The sequence below is a fragment of the Pseudorasbora parva genome, unplaced genomic scaffold (assembly GCF_024679245.1).
Source record: "Pseudorasbora parva isolate DD20220531a unplaced genomic scaffold, ASM2467924v1 scaffold_33, whole genome shotgun sequence".
In the NCBI taxonomy this organism is placed as follows: domain Eukaryota; kingdom Metazoa; phylum Chordata; class Actinopteri; order Cypriniformes; family Gobionidae; genus Pseudorasbora; species Pseudorasbora parva.
The window spans coordinates 61,682-77,769 of record NW_027125104.1 but is presented as its reverse complement, the minus strand read 5'-3'; the positions used below and the strand labels follow the sequence as shown (position 1 = coordinate 77,769).

General features: G+C 53.4%; 18 non-coding genes across 18 annotated transcripts; all 18 read right to left on the bottom strand.

Moving 5' to 3' along the window:
- Positions 1–222: 222 nt before the first annotated feature.
- LOC137067401 (U2 spliceosomal RNA) lies at positions 223–413 on the bottom strand. The gene has a single exon (XR_010903193.1). It is a non-coding gene; the product is annotated as a U2 spliceosomal RNA (small nuclear RNA).
- A 1,033-nt stretch (positions 414–1,446) lies between these two features.
- Positions 1,447–1,610, bottom strand: LOC137067248 (U1 spliceosomal RNA). The gene has a single exon (XR_010903056.1). It is a non-coding gene; the product is annotated as a U1 spliceosomal RNA (small nuclear RNA).
- A 468-nt stretch (positions 1,611–2,078) lies between these two features.
- On the bottom strand, positions 2,079–2,269 carry LOC137067400 (U2 spliceosomal RNA). The gene has a single exon (XR_010903192.1). It is a non-coding gene; the product is annotated as a U2 spliceosomal RNA (small nuclear RNA).
- An 838-nt stretch (positions 2,270–3,107) lies between these two features.
- LOC137067236 (U1 spliceosomal RNA) lies at positions 3,108–3,271 on the bottom strand. The gene has a single exon (XR_010903045.1). It is a non-coding gene; the product is annotated as a U1 spliceosomal RNA (small nuclear RNA).
- A 468-nt stretch (positions 3,272–3,739) lies between these two features.
- Positions 3,740–3,930, bottom strand: LOC137067399 (U2 spliceosomal RNA). The gene has a single exon (XR_010903191.1). It is a non-coding gene; the product is annotated as a U2 spliceosomal RNA (small nuclear RNA).
- Positions 3,931–4,963: 1,033 nt separating this feature from the next.
- Positions 4,964–5,127, bottom strand: LOC137067224 (U1 spliceosomal RNA). The gene has a single exon (XR_010903034.1). It is a non-coding gene; the product is annotated as a U1 spliceosomal RNA (small nuclear RNA).
- A 468-nt stretch (positions 5,128–5,595) lies between these two features.
- LOC137067398 (U2 spliceosomal RNA) lies at positions 5,596–5,786 on the bottom strand. Its single transcript, XR_010903190.1, has one exon. It is a non-coding gene; the product is annotated as a U2 spliceosomal RNA (small nuclear RNA).
- Positions 5,787–6,819: 1,033 nt separating this feature from the next.
- On the bottom strand, positions 6,820–6,983 carry LOC137067329 (U1 spliceosomal RNA). The gene has a single exon (XR_010903130.1). It is a non-coding gene; the product is annotated as a U1 spliceosomal RNA (small nuclear RNA).
- Positions 6,984–7,451: 468 nt separating this feature from the next.
- Positions 7,452–7,642, bottom strand: LOC137066795 (U2 spliceosomal RNA). Its single transcript, XR_010902682.1, has one exon. It is a non-coding gene; the product is annotated as a U2 spliceosomal RNA (small nuclear RNA).
- A 1,033-nt stretch (positions 7,643–8,675) lies between these two features.
- LOC137067212 (U1 spliceosomal RNA) lies at positions 8,676–8,839 on the bottom strand. The gene has a single exon (XR_010903023.1). It is a non-coding gene; the product is annotated as a U1 spliceosomal RNA (small nuclear RNA).
- Positions 8,840–9,307: 468 nt separating this feature from the next.
- On the bottom strand, positions 9,308–9,498 carry LOC137067396 (U2 spliceosomal RNA). The gene has a single exon (XR_010903189.1). It is a non-coding gene; the product is annotated as a U2 spliceosomal RNA (small nuclear RNA).
- Positions 9,499–10,336: 838 nt separating this feature from the next.
- LOC137067200 (U1 spliceosomal RNA) lies at positions 10,337–10,500 on the bottom strand. The gene has a single exon (XR_010903012.1). It is a non-coding gene; the product is annotated as a U1 spliceosomal RNA (small nuclear RNA).
- Positions 10,501–10,968: 468 nt separating this feature from the next.
- LOC137067394 (U2 spliceosomal RNA) lies at positions 10,969–11,159 on the bottom strand. The gene has a single exon (XR_010903187.1). It is a non-coding gene; the product is annotated as a U2 spliceosomal RNA (small nuclear RNA).
- A 1,033-nt stretch (positions 11,160–12,192) lies between these two features.
- LOC137067187 (U1 spliceosomal RNA) lies at positions 12,193–12,356 on the bottom strand. The gene has a single exon (XR_010903001.1). It is a non-coding gene; the product is annotated as a U1 spliceosomal RNA (small nuclear RNA).
- Positions 12,357–12,824: 468 nt separating this feature from the next.
- On the bottom strand, positions 12,825–13,015 carry LOC137067393 (U2 spliceosomal RNA). Its single transcript, XR_010903186.1, has one exon. It is a non-coding gene; the product is annotated as a U2 spliceosomal RNA (small nuclear RNA).
- Positions 13,016–14,048: 1,033 nt separating this feature from the next.
- Positions 14,049–14,212, bottom strand: LOC137067328 (U1 spliceosomal RNA). Its single transcript, XR_010903129.1, has one exon. It is a non-coding gene; the product is annotated as a U1 spliceosomal RNA (small nuclear RNA).
- A 468-nt stretch (positions 14,213–14,680) lies between these two features.
- On the bottom strand, positions 14,681–14,871 carry LOC137066794 (U2 spliceosomal RNA). The gene has a single exon (XR_010902681.1). It is a non-coding gene; the product is annotated as a U2 spliceosomal RNA (small nuclear RNA).
- Positions 14,872–15,904: 1,033 nt separating this feature from the next.
- LOC137067175 (U1 spliceosomal RNA) lies at positions 15,905–16,068 on the bottom strand. The gene has a single exon (XR_010902990.1). It is a non-coding gene; the product is annotated as a U1 spliceosomal RNA (small nuclear RNA).
- Positions 16,069–16,088: the final 20 nt, after the last annotated feature.

Genomic DNA, 16,088 nt, shown 5'->3' with positions numbered 1-16,088 from the left:
CGGTGATGAGTCAGCCGGCCGGCAACCGACGCTTTTGTTCTTCTTTTTTCCCTATGCTCATATGACCGCAGCTTGCTGCTTTCTCTGTGGCACGGTCATCGTCAACGGTCACCTCATCGTCATTCTGTATGCGCTTCCTGCGTATTTCTGTATTCTCTGACAAAATTCCAGTGGTGTTGTTGGTTCTTCTATTAGTCACAACAATTCGCAGTCCCCAAAAAGGGGAAGCACACCGTTCCTGGAGGCACTGCAATACCAGGTCGATGCGTGGAGTGGACGGAGCAAGCCCCGGTTCCGGCTCCATGTGCCAAAAATCAATTTAATATGCAGTCCCCGGATAGGGGACGTATCAGATATTAAACTGATAAGAACAGATACTACACTTGATCTTAGCCAAAAGGCCGAGAAGCGATGACACAATGACGCAGCGGCAGGGGAGCCGGCAAAGGCGACGCCCATCTGGGAAGCGGGGAGGGGGGGGAGGGTTGGCAAAGGCCGTACGTCGTAGAGACCTGAAACTTTGAGGGATGGTACTAGCCACTCGCTCTACAACATCACCAAGGCTGGCCCCCCGATGGGCCCGGCGGTGGCGCTACAGCCACCGAAAGTACGAAATGGCTCGTAGCTCCCAAACCGCACGCCGCAGAACCAAGTGTCTTATATCATCGGAATCCTTGGCTCGAGCCGAGCGAGACGCATGCCTCGGATTCGAAGGTTGCGCTGGCGAAATTTTCGGGTATTTGGGATTTTGTGAAAAACCTACTTTTGCACACTAGTCCTAGGTCTTTTGCCCGATCTGGCCCAAACCAGTGCAGAAAGATTCTCTGGAGTCTGACTGTCCGTCCAGATCGGAAAAAAAGTGGGAATTTCGATTCAGCTTGGCGGCGGCAGGCCGAAACCTACGGGCTGGGCGAGGCGGGGTCTGCTAGAACGGCTATAGCTCTTGGACGGAACGAGACAATTTCACCCAAGCCGGTACACCCGTGCACGGGCTCAGTCTGGGGTCAGGCGAGAAAGGACGCGGTGAATGGCCACCTAGTGGCGCTTTAAAATGAAAAAGCAACAACATGAGAGCGGCTATAGGCGAACGTATGTCGCGTGCTTTTTCACAGCACGCGCACGAGACAGTCGTACCATACGACAGAAAACCTCCATCCGAACAACTTTGCCTTTGGGACCACTGCTGTCAATCAACTCGTCCGTTGAATATCAAAGTTTGTGGGAAAAACCACATTCGGCAAACCGGTCGCAGGTTTCGACAACCTCGATGAAAACAGACGCAGTTCAGTTCTCTGAACTCTCCGGGTCACTGGCTGACACAGCAGAAAGAGACAGAAACATAACAAAACTGGTGCAACTTCACCCTTTGGGGCAGTGGGCGGCGCCACAAGCGTCAAGAACCGCACGCTTTTTCCCTCCACGCTATCTGCTTTTAACCAGTGTGTACAGGGGAGAGCGCGAACGCAGTCCCCCACTACCATAAATTATGCAGTCGAGATTCCCACATTTGGGGAATTCGCAGGGGTCAGCACAACCGGAGTGCAATGGCCGAGCCTCGCCCTGGGTGAACCACCTTCCTGATCATGGTGTCTCCCCTGCCAGGTAAGTATGAGTTGCCTGGCCTCCAGGCAGAGGCGCCCTATCCCCCTTCGCCATCCTCAAACACGGTGACCTTCCCCTCCCCCAAGAAAAGGAAGGACGGGGCACCTTCCATTGCTTGACTGCTGCGTGCGTGCGTGCCTGACCTTGATTTGAATCAGGTGTCCCTAATCCATCCAACACAAACCCCTGATTCGACTCATCAGCTCGTTGGTAAAGACTCTCAAATAAGAGGGACATCAAAAAACGTGCTGTGACGGTGATGAGTCAGCCGGCCGGCAACCGACGCTTTTGTTCTTCTTTTTTCCCTATGCTCATATGACCGCAGCTTGCTGCTTTCTCTGTGGCACGGTCATCGTCAACGGTCACCTCATCGTCATTCTGTATGCGCTTCCTGCGTATTTCTGTATTCTCTGACAAAATTCCAGTGGTGTTGTTGGTTCTTCTATTAGTCACAACAATTCGCAGTCCCCAAAAAGGGGAAGCACACCGTTCCTGGAGGCACTGCAATACCAGGTCGATGCGTGGAGTGGACGGAGCAAGCCCCGGTTCCGGCTCCATGTGCCAAAAATCAATTTAATATGCAGTCCCCGGATAGGGGACGTATCAGATATTAAACTGATAAGAACAGATACTACACTTGATCTTAGCCAAAAGGCCGAGAAGCGATGACACAATGACGCAGCGGCAGGGGAGCCGGCAAAGGCGACGCCCATCTGGGAAGCGGTGAGGGGGGGGAGGGTTGGCAAAGGCCGTACGTCGTAGAGACCTGAAACTTTGAGGGATGGTACTAGCCACTCGCTCTACAACATCACCAAGGCTGGCCCCCCGATGGGCCCGGCGGTGGCGCTACAGCCACCGAAAGTACGAAATGGCTCGTAGCTCCCAAACCGCACGCCGCAGAACCAAGTGTCTTATATCATCGGAATCCTTGGCTCGAGCCGAGCGAGACGCATGCCTCGGATTCGAAGGTTGCGCTGGCGAAATTTTCGGGTATTTGGGATTTTGTGAAAAACCTACTTTTGCACACTAGTCCTAGGTCTTTTGCCCGATCTGGCCCAAACCAGTGCAGAAAGATTCTCTGGAGTCTGACTGTCCGTCCAGATCGGAAAAAAAGTGGCAGCACGCGCACGAGACAGTCGTACCATACGACAGAAAACCTCCATCCGAACAACTTTGCCTTTGGGACCACTGCTGTCAATCAACTCGTCCGTTGAATATCAAAGTTTGTGGGAAAAACCACATTCGGCAAACCGGTCGCAGGTTTCGACAACCTCGATGAAAACAGACGCAGTTCAGTTCTCTGAACTCTCCGGGTCACTGCAGAAAGAGACAGAAACATAACAGAAACATCCGGGTCACAGCAGAAACATCCGGGTCACAGCAGAAAGAGACAGAAACATAACAAAACTGGTGCAACTTCACCCTTTGGGGCAGTGGGCGGCGCCACAAGCGTCAAGAACCGCACGCTTTTTCCCTCCACGCTATCTGCTTTTAACCAGTGTGTACAGGGGAGAGCGCGAACGCAGTCCCCCACTACCATAAATTATGCAGTCGAGATTCCCACATTTGGGGAATTCGCAGGGGTCAGCACAACCGGAGTGCAATGGCCGAGCCTCGCCCTGGGTGAACCACCTTCCTGATCATGGTGTCTCCCCTGCCAGGTAAGTATGAGTTGCCTGGCCTCCAGGCAGAGGCGCCCTATCCCCCTTCGCCATCCTCAAACACGGTGACCTTCCCCTCCCCCAAGAAAAGGAAGGACGGGGCACCTTCCATTGCTTGACTGCTGCGTGCGTGCGTGCCTGACCTTGATTTGAATCAGGTGTCCCTAATCCATCCAACACAAACCCCTGATTCGACTCATCAGCTCGTTGGTAAAGACTCTCAAATAAGAGGGACATCAAAAAACGTGCTGTGACGGTGATGAGTCAGCCGGCCGGCAACCGACGCTTTTGTTCTTCTTTTTTCCCTATGCTCATATGACCGCAGCTTGCTGCTTTCTCTGTGGCACGGTCATCGTCAACGGTCACCTCATCGTCATTCTGTATGCGCTTCCTGCGTATTTCTGTATTCTCTGACAAAATTCCAGTGGTGTTGTTGGTTCTTCTATTAGTCACAACAATTCGCAGTCCCCAAAAAGGGGAAGCACACCGTTCCTGGAGGCACTGCAATACCAGGTCGATGCGTGGAGTGGACGGAGCAAGCCCCGGTTCCGGCTCCATGTGCCAAAAATCAATTTAATATGCAGTCCCCGGATAGGGGACGTATCAGATATTAAACTGATAAGAACAGATACTACACTTGATCTTAGCCAAAAGGCCGAGAAGCGATGACACAATGACGCAGCGGCAGGGGAGCCGGCAAAGGCGACGCCCATCTGGGAAGCGGTGAGGGGGGGGAGGGTTGGCAAAGGCCGTACGTCGTAGAGACCTGAAACTTTGAGGGATGGTACTAGCCACTCGCTCTACAACATCACCAAGGCTGGCCCCCCGATGGGCCCGGCGGTGGCGCTACAGCCACCGAAAGTACGAAATGGCTCGTAGCTCCCAAACCGCACGCCGCAGAACCAAGTGTCTTATATCATCGGAATCCTTGGCTCGAGCCGAGCGAGACGCATGCCTCGGATTCGAAGGTTGCGCTGGCGAAATTTTCGGGTATTTGGGATTTTGTGAAAAACCTACTTTTGCACACTAGTCCTAGGTCTTTTGCCCGATCTGGCCCAAACCAGTGCAGAAAGATTCTCTGGAGTCTGACTGTCCGTCCAGATCGAAAAAAAAGTGGGAATTTCGATTCAGCTTGGCGGCGGCAGGCCGAAACCTACGGGCTGGGCGAGGCGGGGTCTGCTAGAACGGCTATAGCTCTTGGACGGAACGAGACAATTTCACCCAAGCCGGTACACCCGTGCACGGGCTCAGTCTGGGGTCAGGCGAGAAAGGACGCGGTGAATGGCCACCTAGTGGCGCTTTAAAATGAAAAAGCAACAACATGAGAGCGGCTATAGGCGAACGTATGTCGCGTGCTTTTTCACAGCACGCGCACGAGACAGTCGTACCATACGACAGAAAACCTCCATCCGAACAACTTTGCCTTTGGGACCACTGCTGTCAATCAACTCGTCCGTTGAATATCAAAGTTTGTGGGAAAAACCACATTCGGCAAACCGGTCGCAGGTTTCGACAACCTCGATGAAAACAGACGCAGTTCAGTTCTCTGAACTCTCCGGGTCACTGGCTGACACAGCAGAAAGAGACAGAAACATAACAAAACTGGTGCAACTTCACCCTTTGGGGCAGTGGGCGGCGCCACAAGCGTCAAGAACCGCACGCTTTTTCCCTCCACGCTATCTGCTTTTAACCAGTGTGTACAGGGGAGAGCGCGAACGCAGTCCCCCACTACCATAAATTATGCAGTCGAGATTCCCACATTTGGGGAATTCGCAGGGGTCAGCACAACCGGAGTGCAATGGCCGAGCCTCGCCCTGGGTGAACCACCTTCCTGATCATGGTGTCTCCCCTGCCAGGTAAGTATGAGTTGCCTGGCCTCCAGGCAGAGGCGCCCTATCCCCCTTCGCCATCCTCAAACACGGTGACCTTCCCCTCCCCCAAGAAAAGGAAGGACGGGGCACCTTCCATTGCTTGACTGCTGCGTGCGTGCGTGCCTGACCTTGATTTGAATCAGGTGTCCCTAATCCATCCAACACAAACCCCTGATTCGACTCATCAGCTCGTTGGTAAAGACTCTCAAATAAGAGGGACATCAAAAAACGTGCTGTGACGGTGATGAGTCAGCCGGCCGGCAACCGACGCTTTTGTTCTTCTTTTTTCCCTATGCTCATATGACCGCAGCTTGCTGCTTTCTCTGTGGCACGGTCATCGTCAACGGTCACCTCATCGTCATTCTGTATGCGCTTCCTGCGTATTTCTGTATTCTCTGACAAAATTCCAGTGGTGTTGTTGGTTCTTCTATTAGTCACAACAATTCGCAGTCCCCAAAAAGGGGAAGCACACCGTTCCTGGAGGCACTGCAATACCAGGTCGATGCGTGGAGTGGACGGAGCAAGCCCCGGTTCCGGCTCCATGTGCCAAAAATCAATTTAATATGCAGTCCCCGGATAGGGGACGTATCAGATATTAAACTGATAAGAACAGATACTACACTTGATCTTAGCCAAAAGGCCGAGAAGCGATGACACAATGACGCAGCGGCAGGGGAGCCGGCAAAGGCGACGCCCATCTGGGAAGCGGGGAGGGGGGGGAGGGTTGGCAAAGGCCGTACGTCGTAGAGACCTGAAACTTTGAGGGATGGTACTAGCCACTCGCTCTACAACATCACCAAGGCTGGCCCCCCGATGGGCCCGGCGGTGGCGCTACAGCCACCGAAAGTACGAAATGGCTCGTAGCTCCCAAACCGCACGCCGCAGAACCAAGTGTCTTATATCATCGGAATCCTTGGCTCGAGCCGAGCGAGACGCATGCCTCGGATTCGAAGGTTGCGCTGGCGAAATTTTCGGGTATTTGGGATTTTGTGAAAAACCTACTTTTGCACACTAGTCCTAGGTCTTTTGCCCGATCTGGCCCAAACCAGTGCAGAAAGATTCTCTGGAGTCTGACTGTCCGTCCAGATCGGAAAAAAAGTGGGAATTTCGATTCAGCTTGGCGGCGGCAGGCCGAAACCTACGGGCTGGGCGAGGCGGGGTCTGCTAGAACGGCTATAGCTCTTGGACGGAACGAGACAATTTCACCCAAGCCGGTACACCCGTGCACGGGCTCAGTCTGGGGTCAGGCGAGAAAGGACGCGGTGAATGGCCACCTAGTGGCGCTTTAAAATGAAAAAGCAACAACATGAGAGCGGCTATAGGCGAACGTATGTCGCGTGCTTTTTCACAGCACGCGCACGAGACAGTCGTACCATACGACAGAAAACCTCCATCCGAACAACTTTGCCTTTGGGACCACTGCTGTCAATCAACTCGTCCGTTGAATATCAAAGTTTGTGGGAAAAACCACATTCGGCAAACCGGTCGCAGGTTTCGACAACCTCGATGAAAACAGACGCAGTTCAGTTCTCTGAACTCTCCGGGTCACTGGCTGACACAGCAGAAAGAGACAGAAACATAACAAAACTGGTGCAACTTCACCCTTTGGGGCAGTGGGCGGCGCCACAAGCGTCAAGAACCGCACGCTTTTTCCCTCCACGCTATCTGCTTTTAACCAGTGTGTACAGGGGAGAGCGCGAACGCAGTCCCCCACTACCATAAATTATGCAGTCGAGATTCCCACATTTGGGGAATTCACAGGGGTCAGCACAACCGGAGTGCAATGGCCGAGCCTCGCCCTGGGTGAACCACCTTCCTGATCATGGTGTCTCCCCTGCCAGGTAAGTATGAGTTGCCTGGCCTCCAGGCAGAGGCGCCCTATCCCCCTTCGCCATCCTCAAACACGGTGACCTTCCCCTCCCCCAAGAAAAGGAAGGACGGGGCACCTTCCATTGCTTGACTGCTGCGTGCGTGCGTGCCTGACCTTGATTTGAATCAGGTGTCCCTAATCCATCCAACACAAACCCCTGATTCGACTCATCAGCTCGTTGGTAAAGACTCTCAAATAAGAGGGACATCAAAAAACGTGCTGTGACGGTGATGAGTCAGCCGGCCGGCAACCGACGCTTTTGTTCTTCTTTTTTCCCTATGCTCATATGACCGCAGCTTGCTGCTTTCTCTGTGGCACGGTCATCGTCAACGGTCACCTCATCGTCATTCTGTATGCGCTACCTGCGTATTTCTGTATTCTCTGACAAAATTCCAGTGGTGTTGTTGGTTCTTCTATTAGTCACAACAATTCGCAGTCCCCAAAAAGGGGAAGCACACCGTTCCTGGAGGCACTGCAATACCAGGTCGATGAGTGGAGTGGACGGAGCAAGCCCCGGTTCCGGCTCCATGTGCCAAAAATCAATTTAATATGCAGTCCCCGGATAGGGGACGTATCAGATATTAAACTGATAAGAACAGATACTACACTTGATCTTAGCCAAAAGGCCGAGAAGCGATGACACAATGACGCAGCGGCAGGGGAGCCGGCAAAGGCGACGCCCATCTGGGAAGCGGTGAGGGGGGGGAGGGTTGGCAAAGGCCGTACGTCGTAGAGACCTGAAACTTTGAGGGATGGCACTAGCCACTCGCTCTACAACATCACCAAGGCTGGCCCCCCGATGGGCCCGGCGGTGGCGCTACAGCCACCGAAAGTACGAAATGGCTCGTAGCTCCCAAACCGCACGCCGCAGAACCAAGTGTCTTATATCATCGGAATCCTTGGCTCGAGCCGAGCGAGACGCATGCCTCGGATTCGAAGGTTGCGCTGGCGAAATTTTCGGGTATTTGGGATTTTGTGAAAAACCTACTTTTGCACACTAGTCCTAGGTCTTTTGCCCGATCTGGCCCAAACCAGTGCAGAAAGATTCTCTGGAGTCTGACTGTCCGTCCAGATCGGAAAAAAAGTGGGAATTTCGATTCAGCTTGGCGGCGGCAGGCCGAAACCTACGGGCTGGGCGAGGCGGGGTCTGCTAGAACGGCTATAGCTCTTGGACGGAACGAGACAATTTCACCCAAGCCGGTACACCCGTGCACGGGCTCAGTCTGGGGTCAGGCGAGAAAGGACGCGGTGAATGGCCACCTAGTGGCGCTTTAAAATGAAAAAGCAACAACATGAGAGCGGCTATAGGCGAACGTATGTCGCGTGCTTTTTCACAGCACGCGCACGAGACAGTCGTACCATACGACAGAAAACCTCCATCCGAACAACTTTGCCTTTGGGACCACTGCTGTCAATCAACTCGTCCGTTGAATATCAAAGTTTGTGGGAAAAACCACATTCGGCAAACCGGTCGCAGGTTTCGACAACCTCGATGAAAACAGACGCAGTTCAGTTCTCTGAACTCTCCGGGTCACTGGCTGACACAGCAGAAAGAGACAGAAACATAACAAAACTGGTGCAACTTCACCCTTTGGGGCAGTGGGCGGCGCCACAAGCGTCAAGAACCGCACGCTTTTTCCCTCCACGCTATCTGCTTTTAACCAGTGTGTACAGGGGAGAGCGCGAACGCAGTCCCCCACTACCATAAATTATGCAGTCGAGATTCCCACATTTGGGGAATTCGCAGGGGTCAGCACAACCGGAGTGCAATGGCCGAGCCTCGCCCTGGGTGAACCACCTTCCTGATCATGGTGTCTCCCCTGCCAGGTAAGTATGAGTTGCCTGGCCTCCAGGCAGAGGCGCCCTATCCCCCTTCGCCATCCTCAAACACGGTGACCTTCCCCTCCCCCAAGAAAAGGAAGGACGGGGCACCTTCCATTGCTTGACTGCTGCGTGCGTGCGTGCCTGACCTTGATTTGAATCAGGTGTCCCTAATCCATCCAACACAAACCCCTGATTCGACTCATCAGCTCGTTGGTAAAGACTCTCAAATAAGAGGGACATCAAAAAACGTGCTGTGACGGTGATGAGTCAGCCGGCCGGCAACCGACGCTTTTGTTCTTCTTTTTTCCCTATGCTCATATGACCGCAGCTTGCTGCTTTCTCTGTGGCACGGTCATCGTCAACGGTCACCTCATCGTCATTCTGTATGCGCTTCCTGCGTATTTCTGTATTCTCTGACAAAATTCCAGTGGTGTTGTTGGTTCTTCTATTAGTCACAACAATTCGCAGTCCCCAAAAAGGGGAAGCACACCGTTCCTGGAGGCACTGCAATACCAGGTCGATGCGTGGAGTGGACGGAGCAAGCCCCGGTTCCGGCTCCATGTGCCAAAAATCAATTTAATATGCAGTCCCCGGATAGGGGACGTATCAGATATTAAACTGATAAGAACAGATACTACACTTGATCTTAGCCAAAAGGCCGAGAAGCGATGACACAATGACGCAGCGGCAGGGGAGCCGGCAAAGGCGACGCCCATCTGGGAAGCGGTGAGGGGGGGGAGGGTTGGCAAAGGCCGTACGTCGTAGAGACCTGAAACTTTGAGGGATGGTACTAGCCACTCGCTCTACAACATCACCAAGGCTGGCCCCCCGATGGGCCCGGCGGTGGCGCTACAGCCACCGAAAGTACGAAATGGCTCGTAGCTCCCAAACCGCACGCCGCAGAACCAAGTGTCTTATATCATCGGAATCCTTGGCTCGAGCCGAGCGAGACGCATGCCTCGGATTCGAAGGTTGCGCTGGCGAAATTTTCGGGTATTTGGGATTTTGTGAAAAACCTACTTTTGCACACTAGTCCTAGGTCTTTTGCCCGATCTGGCCCAAACCAGTGCAGAAAGATTCTCTGGAGTCTGACTGTCCGTCCAGATCGGAAAAAAAGTGGCAGCACGCGCACGAGACAGTCGTACCATACGACAGAAAACCTCCATCCGAACAACTTTGCCTTTGGGACCACTGCTGTCAATCAACTCGTCCGTTGAATATCAAAGTTTGTGGGAAAAACCACATTCGGCAAACCGGTCGCAGGTTTCGACAACCTCGATGAAAACAGACGCAGTTCAGTTCTCTGAACTCTCCGGGTCACTGCAGAAAGAGACAGAAACATAACAGAAACATCCGGGTCACAGCAGAAACATCCGGGTCACAGCAGAAAGAGACAGAAACATAACAAAACTGGTGCAACTTCACCCTTTGGGGCAGTGGGCGGCGCCACAAGCGTCAAGAACCGCACGCTTTTTCCCTCCACGCTATCTGCTTTTAACCAGTGTGTACAGGGGAGAGCGCGAACGCAGTCCCCCACTACCATAAATTATGCAGTCGAGATTCCCACATTTGGGGAATTCGCAGGGGTCAGCACAACCGGAGTGCAATGGCCGAGCCTCGCCCTGGGTGAACCACCTTCCTGATCATGGTGTCTCCCCTGCCAGGTAAGTATGAGTTGCCTGGCCTCCAGGCAGAGGCGCCCTATCCCCCTTCGCCATCCTCAAACACGGTGACCTTCCCCTCCCCCAAGAAAAGGAAGGACGGGGCACCTTCCATTGCTTGACTGCTGCGTGCGTGCGTGCCTGACCTTGATTTGAATCAGGTGTCCCTAATCCATCCAACACAAACCCCTGATTCGACTCATCAGCTCGTTGGTAAAGACTCTCAAATAAGAGGGACATCAAAAAACGTGCTGTGACGGTGATGAGTCAGCCGGCCGGCAACCGACGCTTTTGTTCTTCTTTTTTCCCTATGCTCATATGACCGCAGCTTGCTGCTTTCTCTGTGGCACGGTCATCGTCAACGGTCACCTCATCGTCATTCTGTATGCGCTTCCTGCGTATTTCTGTATTCTCTGACAAAATTCCAGTGGTGTTGTTGGTTCTTCTATTAGTCACAACAATTCGCAGTCCCCAAAAAGGGGAAGCACACCGTTCCTGGAGGCACTGCAATACCAGGTCGATGCGTGGAGTGGACGGAGCAAGCCCCGGTTCCGGCTCCATGTGCCAAAAATCAATTTAATATGCAGTCCCCGGATAGGGGACGTATCAGATATTAAACTGATAAGAACAGATACTACACTTGATCTTAGCCAAAAGGCCGAGAAGCGATGACACAATGACGCAGCGGCAGGGGAGCCGGCAAAGGCGACGCCCATCTGGGAAGCGGTGAGGGGGGGGAGGGTTGGCAAAGGCCGTACGTCGTAGAGACCTGAAACTTTGAGGGATGGTACTAGCCACTCGCTCTACAACATCACCAAGGCTGGCCCCCCGATGGGCCCGGCGGTGGCGCTACAGCCACCGAAAGTACGAAATGGCTCGTAGCTCCCAAACCGCACGCCGCAGAACCAAGTGTCTTATATCATCGGAATCCTTGGCTCGAGCCGAGCGAGACGCATGCCTCGGATTCGAAGGTTGCGCTGGCGAAATTTTCGGGTATTTGGGATTTTGTGAAAAACCTACTTTTGCACACTAGTCCTAGGTCTTTTGCCCGATCTGGCCCAAACCAGTGCAGAAAGATTCTCTGGAGTCTGACTGTCCGTCCAGATCGAAAAAAAAGTGGGAATTTCGATTCAGCTTGGCGGCGGCAGGCCGAAACCTACGGGCTGGGCGAGGCGGGGTCTGCTAGAACGGCTATAGCTCTTGGACGGAACGAGACAATTTCACCCAAGCCGGTACACCCGTGCACGGGCTCAGTCTGGGGTCAGGCGAGAAAGGACGCGGTGAATGGCCACCTAGTGGCGCTTTAAAATGAAAAAGCAACAACATGAGAGCGGCTATAGGCGAACGTATGTCGCGTGCTTTTTCACAGCACGCGCACGAGACAGTCGTACCATACGACAGAAAACCTCCATCCGAACAACTTTGCCTTTGGGACCACTGCTGTCAATCAACTCGTCCGTTGAATATCAAAGTTTGTGGGAAAAACCACATTCGGCAAACCGGTCGCAGGTTTCGACAACCTCGATGAAAACAGACGCAGTTCAGTTCTCTGAACTCTCCGGGTCACTGGCTGACACAGCAGAAAGAGACAGAAACATAACAAAACTGGTGCAACTTCACCCTTTGGGGCAGTGGGCGGCGCCACAAGCGTCAAGAACCGCACGCTTTTTCCCTCCACGCTATCTGCTTTTAACCAGTGTGTACAGGGGAGAGCGCGAACGCAGTCCCCCACTACCATAAATTATGCAGTCGAGATTCCCACATTTGGGGAATTCGCAGGGGTCAGCACAACCGGAGTGCAATGGCCGAGCCTCGCCCTGGGTGAACCACCTTCCTGATCATGGTGTCTCCCCTGCCAGGTAAGTATGAGTTGCCTGGCCTCCAGGCAGAGGCGCCCTATCCCCCTTCGCCATCCTCAAACACGGTGACCTTCCCCTCCCCCAAGAAAAGGAAGGACGGGGCACCTTCCATTGCTTGACTGCTGCGTGCGTGCGTGCCTGACCTTGATTTGAATCAGGTGTCCCTAATCCATCCAACACAAACCCCTGATTCGACTCATCAGCTCGTTGGTAAAGACTCTCAAATAAGAGGGACATCAAAAAACGTGCTGTGACGGTGATGAGTCAGCCGGCCGGCAACCGACGCTTTTGTTCTTCTTTTTTCCCTATGCTCATATGACCGCAGCTTGCTGCTTTCTCTGTGGCACGGTCATCGTCAACGGTCACCTCATCGTCATTCTGTATGCGCTTCCTGCGTATTTCTGTATTCTCTGACAAAATTCCAGTGGTGTTGTTGGTTCTTCTATTAGTCACAACAATTCGCAGTCCCCAAAAAGGGGAAGCACACCGTTCCTGGAGGCACTGCAATACCAGGTCGATGCGTGGAGTGGACGGAGCAAGCCCCGGTTCCGGCTCCATGTGCCAAAAATCAATTTAATATGCAGTCCCCGGATAGGGGACGTATCAGATATTAAACTGATAAGAACAGATACTACACTTGATCTTAGCCAAAAGGCCGAGAAGCGATGACACAATGACGCAGCGGCAGGGGAGCCGGCAAAGGCGACGCCCATCTGGGAAGCGGGGAGGGGGGGGAGGGTTGGCAAAGGCCGTACGTCGTAGAGACCTGAAACTTTGAGGGATGGTACTAGCCACTCGCTCTACAACATCACCAAGGCTGGCCCCCCGATGGGCCCGGCGGTGGCGCTACAGCCACCGAAAGTACGAAATGGCTCGTAGCTCCCAAACCGCACGCCGCAGAACCAAGTGTCTTATATCATCGGAATCCTTGGCTCGAGCCGAGCGAGACGCATGCCTCGGATTCGAAGGTTGCGCTGGCGAAATTTTCGGGTATTTGGGATTTTGTGAAAAACCTACTTTTGCACACTAGTCCTAGGTCTTTTGCCCGATCTGGCCCAAACCAGTGCAGAAAGATTCTCTGGAGTCTGACTGTCCGTCCAGATCGGAAAAAAAGTGGGAATTTCGATTCAGCTTGGCGGCGGCAGGCCGAAACCTACGGGCTGGGCGAGGCGGGGTCTGCTAGAACGGCTATAGCTCTTGGACGGAACGAGACAATTTCACCCAAGCCGGTACACCCGTGCACGGGCTCAGTCTGGGGTCAGGCGAGAAAGGACGCGGTGAATGGCCACCTAGTGGCGCTTTAAAATGAAAAAGCAACAACATGAGAGCGGCTATAGGCGAACGTATGTCGCGTGCTTTTTCACAGCACGCGCACGAGACAGTCGTACCATACGACAGAAAACCTCCATCCGAACAACTTTGCCTTTGGGACCACTGCTGTCAATCAACTCGTCCGTTGAATATCAAAGTTTGTGGGAAAAACCACATTCGGCAAACCGGTCGCAGGTTTCGACAACCTCGATGAAAACAGACGCAGTTCAGTTCTCTGAACTCTCCGGGTCACTGGCTGACACAGCAGAAAGAGACAGAAACATAACAAAACTGGTGCAACTTCACCCTTTGGGGCAGTGGGCGGCGCCACAAGCGTCAAGAACCGCACGCTTTTTCCCTCCACGCTATCTGCTTTTAACCAGTGTGTACAGGGGAGAGCGCGAACGCAGTCCCCCACTACCATAAATTATGCAGTCGAGATTCCCACATTTGGGGAATTCACAGGGGTCAGCACAACCGGAGTGCAATGGCCGAGCCTCGCCCTGGGTGAACCACCTTCCTGATCATGGTGTCTCCCCTGCCAGGTAAGTATGAGTTGCCTGGCCTCCAGGCAGAGGCGCCCTATCCCCCTTCGCCATCCTCAAACACGGTGACCTTCCCCTCCCCCAAGAAAAGGAAGGACGGGGCACCTTCCATTGCTTGACTGCTGCGTGCGTGCGTGCCTGACCTTGATTTGAATCAGGTGTCCCTAATCCATCCAACACAAACCCCTGATTCGACTCATCAGCTCGTTGGTAAAGACTCTCAAATAAGAGGGACATCAAAAAACGTGCTGTGACGGTGATGAGTCAGCCGGCCGGCAACCGACGCTTTTGTTCTTCTTTTTTCCCTATGCTCATATGACCGCAGCTTGCTGCTTTCTCTGTGGCACGGTCATCGTCAACGGTCACCTCATCGTCATTCTGTATGCGCTACCTGCGTATTTCTGTATTCTCTGACAAAATTCCAGTGGTGTTGTTGGTTCTTCTATTAGTCACAACAATTCGCAGTCCCCAAAAAGGGGAAGCACACCGTTCCTGGAGGCACTGCAATACCAGGTCGATGAGTGGAGTGGACGGAGCAAGCCCCGGTTCCGGCTCCATGTGCCAAAAATCAATTTAATATGCAGTCCCCGGATAGGGGACGTATCAGATATTAAACTGATAAGAACAGATACTACACTTGATCTTAGCCAAAAGGCCGAGAAGCGATGACACAATGACGCAGCGGCAGGGGAGCCGGCAAAGGCGACGCCCATCTGGGAAGCGGTGAGGGGGGGGAGGGTTGGCAAAGGCCGTACGTCGTAGAGACCTGAAACTTTGAGGGATGGCACTAGCCACTCGCTCTACAACATCACCAAGGCTGGCCCCCCGATGGGCCCGGCGGTGGCGCTACAGCCACCGAAAGTACGAAATGGCTCGTAGCTCCCAAACCGCACGCCGCAGAACCAAGTGTCTTATATCATCGGAATCCTTGGCTCGAGCCGAGCGAGACGCATGCCTCGGATTCGAAGGTTGCGCTGGCGAAATTTTCGGGTATTTGGGATTTTGTGAAAAACCTACTTTTGCACACTAGTCCTAGGTCTTTTGCCCGATCTGGCCCAAACCAGTGCAGAAAGATTCTCTGGAGTCTGACTGTCCGTCCAGATCGGAAAAAAAGTGGGAATTTCGATTCAGCTTGGCGGCGGCAGGCCGAAACCTACGGGCTGGGCGAGGCGGGGTCTGCTAGAACGGCTATAGCTCTTGGACGGAACGAGACAATTTCACCCAAGCCGGTACACCCGTGCACGGGCTCAGTCTGGGGTCAGGCGAGAAAGGACGCGGTGAATGGCCACCTAGTGGCGCTTTAAAATGAAAAAGCAACAACATGAGAGCGGCTATAGGCGAACGTATGTCGCGTGCTTTTTCACAGCACGCGCACGAGACAGTCGTACCATACGACAGAAAACCTCCATCCGAACAACTTTGCCTTTGGGACCACTGCTGTCAATCAACTCGTCCGTTGAATATCAAAGTTTGTGGGAAAAACCACATTCGGCAAACCGGTCGCAGGTTTCGACAACCTCGATGAAAACAGACGCAGTTCAGTTCTCTGAACTCTCCGGGTCACTGGCTGACACAGCAGAAAGAGACAGAAACATAACAAAACTGGTGCAACTTCACCCTTTGGGGCAGTGGGCGGCGCCACAAGCGTCAAGAACCGCACGCTTTTTCCCTCCACGCTATCTGCTTTTAACCAGTGTGTACAGGGGAGAGCGCGAACGCAGTCCCCCACTACCATAAATTATGCAGTCGAGATTCCCACATTTGGGGAATTCGCAGGGGTCAGCACAACCGGAGTGCAATGGCCGAGCCTCGCCCTGGGTGAACCACCTTCCTGATCATGGTGTCTCCCCTGCCAGGTAAGTATGAGTTGCCTGGCCTCCAGGC